Source organism: Chelonoidis abingdonii, chromosome 2 (genome assembly GCF_003597395.2).
Source record: "Chelonoidis abingdonii isolate Lonesome George chromosome 2, CheloAbing_2.0, whole genome shotgun sequence".
Classification (NCBI taxonomy): Eukaryota; Metazoa; Chordata; order Testudines; family Testudinidae; genus Chelonoidis; species Chelonoidis abingdonii.
In genome coordinates, this window is record NC_133770.1 from 2,774,801 (window position 1) to 2,779,800 (window position 5,000).

A 5,000-nucleotide genomic window follows, 5' to 3' on the forward strand; every position below is an offset into this window, starting at 1 on the left:
CATCTCCCCAAAAATATGTTAAATATTTAAAAAATTAATTACATTATGGGCACTATTACAAAGCAGTTCAGCTATATTCACCTGTTGGACCAGGTTCTGTGATCCACATAGGACTAAATCAAGAATTGCCTCTCCTCTTGGGGGTTCCAGAACCAGCTGCTCCTAGAAGCTGTCATTTATGGTGTCTAGAAACATTATGTCTGCAACCCATCCTGCGGTGGCATGTACACAGTCAATATGGGGATAACTGAAATCCCCCATTATTATTGGGTTTTTTATTTTAATAGCCTCTCTAATCTCCTTGAGCATTTCATTGTCACCTTCACCATCTTAGTCAGTGGTTGGTAGTATATTCCTACCGCTAGTATATTATTCAAGCATGGCATTTCTAGCCATGGAGATTCTATTGTTTATGTTTCTATGTTTTTACTCATGTCCACCTTTTTCCACCAATGCCTGACTGTTCAGCTGTCCTATAGGATACACATCAGGATCCCTTTTTCTTTGTTACAGTGCCAACAAATATCCGAGGATGAGACTTTTACCTTGTACAACCTCAGTAAAGTCCAATTAATTTTTAATTTTGATATTCTGTAATATGTTCTGCCACCGGGATTCTTCTAAGGGCTGCAATAAATCCCCTTTCCACAGTTTCACAAAACTACAGACTGATGGAGCTCTTCTTCAGTAACAAACATGGGCACCAGGTAGAATAGACTACGGGAGGCTAAGCCTCCCCAAACAGCCACCGACCTTTGAGAGCACAGACATGCCTGAGCTCTGCCTCGAGGCCCTGCTCCCACTTTTCCTCTGTGGCCATGCCCATGCTGCTCCTCTTCCCCTGCTCTGTGTCTTCCCCCAGAGGTCCACCCTTGCTCCGTCCCTTCCTATCCCAGCTCCACCCCTTCCCTGAGGCCCCCACGGCTCGCCACTCACTTCTCCCCTCCCTGGCAGAGGAGAGGCACAAGCAGTGGTGACCAGAGTGAGTGGCTGGGGCCAAGCATGGAGAGGACCAAGAGGGAGCAGGGCCTGGAGGGAGGAGGCCAAGCAGGCGTGGGCCTCAGAGCAGAGCCTCCCCAAATGCCAGAGCCACACGCTGCCCAGGTTAACAAAGTATACATAGGCCTTGTGTTCGGCCATTTTAGATTTCAGAGACAAAATGTCTGTTAGACTTGACCTAAACTTGAGAGTTACATTGGCATAGCTACGTTAGTCAGAGGTGTAAAAAAACCTACCTCTCTGAGTGACATAGCTACGTCAACATTACATTTTAGATTTCAGAGACAAAATGTCTGTTAGACTTGACCTAAACTTGAGAGTTACATTGGCATAGCTACGTTAGTCAGAGGTGTAAAAAAACCTACCTCTCTGAGTGACATAGCTACGTCAACATTACATTTTAGATTTCAGAGACAAAATGTCTGTTAGACTTGACCTAAACTTGAGAGTTACATTGGCATAGCTACGTTAGTCAGAGGTGTAAAAAAACCTACCTCTCTGAGTGACATAGCTACGTCAACATTACATTTTAGATTTCAGAGACAAAATGTCTGTTAGACTTGACCTAAACTTGAGAGTTACATTGGCATAGCTACGTTAGTCAGAGGTGTAAAAAAACCTACCTCTCTGAGTGACATAGCTACGTCAACATTACATTTTAGATTTCAGAGACAAAATGTCTGTTAGACTTGACCTAAACTTGAGAGTTACATTGGCATAGCTACGTTAGTCAGAGGTGTAAAAAAACCTACCTCTCTGAGTGACATAGCTACGTCAACATTACATTTTAGATTTCAGAGACAAAATGTCTGTTAGACTTGACCTAAACTTGAGAGTTACATTGGCATAGCTACGTTAGTCAGAGGTGTAAAAAAACCTACCTCTCTGAGTGACATAGCTACGTCAACATTACATTTTAGATTTCAGAGACAAAATGTCTGTTAGACTTGACCTAAACTTGAGAGTTACATTGGCATAGCTACGTTAGTCAGAGGTGTAAAAAAACCTACCTCTCTGAGTGACATAGCTACGTCAACATTACATTTTAGATTTCAGAGACAAAATGTCTGTTAGACTTGACCTAAACTTGAGAGTTACATTGGCATAGCTACGTTAGTCAGAGGTGTAAAAAAACCTACCTCTCTGAGTGACATAGCTACGTCAACATTACATTTTAGATTTCAGAGACAAAATGTCTGTTAGACTTGACCTAAACTTGAGAGTTACATTGGCATAGCTACGTTAGTCAGAGGTGTAAAAAAACCTACCTCTCTGAGTGACATAGCTACGTCAACATTACATTTTAGATTTCAGAGACAAAATGTCTGTTAGACTTGACCTAAACTTGAGAGTTACATTGGCATAGCTACGTTAGTCAGAGGTGTAAAAAAACCTACCTCTCTGAGTGACATAGCTACGTCAACATTACATTTTAGATTTCAGAGACAAAATGTCTGTTAGACTTGACCTAAACTTGAGAGTTACATTGGCATAGCTACGTTAGTCAGAGGTGTAAAAAAACCTACCTCTCTGAGTGACATAGCTACGTCAACATTACATTTTAGATTTCAGAGACAAAATGTCTGTTAGACTTGACCTAAACTTGAGAGTTACATTGGCATAGCTACGTTAGTCAGAGGTGTAAAAAAACCTACCTCTCTGAGTGACATAGCTACGTCAACATTACATTTTAGATTTCAGAGACAAAATGTCTGTTAGACTTGACCTAAACTTGAGAGTTACATTGGCATAGCTACGTTAGTCAGAGGTGTAAAAAAACCTACCTCTCTGAGTGACATAGCTACGTCAACATTACATTTTAGATTTCAGAGACAAAATGTCTGTTAGACTTGACCTAAACTTGAGAGTTACATTGGCATAGCTACGTTAGTCAGAGGTGTAAAAAAACCTACCTCTCTGAGTGACATAGCTACGTCAACATTACATTTTAGATTTCAGAGACAAAATGTCTGTTAGACTTGACCTAAACTTGAGAGTTACATTGGCATAGCTACGTTAGTCAGAGGTGTAAAAAAACCTACCTCTCTGAGTGACATAGCTACGTCAACATTACATTTTAGATTTCAGAGACAAAATGTCTGTTAGACTTGACCTAAACTTGAGAGTTACATTGGCATAGCTACGTTAGTCAGAGGTGTAAAAAAACCTACCTCTCTGAGTGACATAGCTACGTCAACATTACATTTTAGATTTCAGAGACAAAATGTCTGTTAGACTTGACCTAAACTTGAGAGTTACATTGGCATAGCTACGTTAGTCAGAGGTGTAAAAAAACCTACCTCTCTGAGTGACATAGCTACGTCAACATTACATTTTAGATTTCAGAGACAAAATGTCTGTTAGACTTGACCTAAACTTGAGAGTTACATTGGCATAGCTACGTTAGTCAGAGGTGTAAAAAAACCTACCTCTCTGAGTGACATAGCTACGTCAACATTACATTTTAGATTTCAGAGACAAAATGTCTGTTAGACTTGACCTAAACTTGAGAGTTACATTGGCATAGCTACGTTAGTCAGAGGTGTAAAAAAACCTACCTCTCTGAGTGACATAGCTACGTCAACATTACATTTTAGATTTCAGAGACAAAATGTCTGTTAGACTTGACCTAAACTTGAGAGTTACATTGGCATAGCTACGTTAGTCAGAGGTGTAAAAAAACCTACCTCTCTGAGTGACATAGCTACGTCAACATTACATTTTAGATTTCAGAGACAAAATGTCTGTTAGACTTGACCTAAACTTGAGAGTTACATTGGCATAGCTACGTTAGTCAGAGGTGTAAAAAAACCTACCTCTCTGAGTGACATAGCTACGTCAACATTACATTTTAGATTTCAGAGACAAAATGTCTGTTAGACTTGACCTAAACTTGAGAGTTACATTGGCATAGCTACGTTAGTCAGAGGTGTAAAAAAACCTACCTCTCTGAGTGACATAGCTACGTCAACATTACATTTTAGATTTCAGAGACAAAATGTCTGTTAGACTTGACCTAAACTTGAGAGTTACATTGGCATAGCTACGTTAGTCAGAGGTGTAAAAAAACCTACCTCTCTGAGTGACATAGCTACGTCAACATTACATTTTAGATTTCAGAGACAAAATGTCTGTTAGACTTGACCTAAACTTGAGAGTTACATTGGCATAGCTACGTTAGTCAGAGGTGTAAAAAAACCTACCTCTCTGAGTGACATAGCTACGTCAACATTACATTTTAGATTTCAGAGACAAAATGTCTGTTAGACTTGACCTAAACTTGAGAGTTACATTGGCATAGCTACGTTAGTCAGAGGTGTAAAAAAACCTACCTCTCTGAGTGACATAGCTACGTCAACATTACATTTTAGATTTCAGAGACAAAATGTCTGTTAGACTTGACCTAAACTTGAGAGTTACATTGGCATAGCTACGTTAGTCAGAGGTGTAAAAAAACCTACCTCTCTGAGTGACATAGCTACGTCAACATTACATTTTAGATTTCAGAGACAAAATGTCTGTTAGACTTGACCTAAACTTGAGAGTTACATTGGCATAGCTACGTTAGTCAGAGGTGTAAAAAAACCTACCTCTCTGAGTGACATAGCTACGTCAACATTACATTTTAGATTTCAGAGACAAAATGTCTGTTAGACTTGACCTAAACTTGAGAGTTACATTGGCATAGCTACGTTAGTCAGAGGTGTAAAAAAACCTACCTCTCTGAGTGACATAGCTACGTCAACATTACATTTTAGATTTCAGAGACAAAATGTCTGTTAGACTTGACCTAAACTTGAGAGTTACATTGGCATAGCTACGTTAGTCAGAGGTGTAAAAAAACCTACCTCTCTGAGTGACATAGCTACGTCAACATTACATTTTAGATTTCAGAGACAAAATGTCTGTTAGACTTGACCTAAACTTGAGAGTTACATTGGCATAGCTACGTTAGTCAGAGGTGTAAAAAAACCTACCTCTCTGAGTGACATAGCTACGTC

At 39.6% G+C, this 5,000-nt stretch overlaps 1 protein-coding gene across 1 annotated transcript in view; it reads left to right on the forward strand.

The window, feature by feature from the left end:
• The window catches only part of LOC116831231 (stonustoxin subunit alpha-like), a 17,482-nt gene that overhangs the window by 378 nt on the left and 12,104 nt on the right, over positions 1-5,000 (forward strand).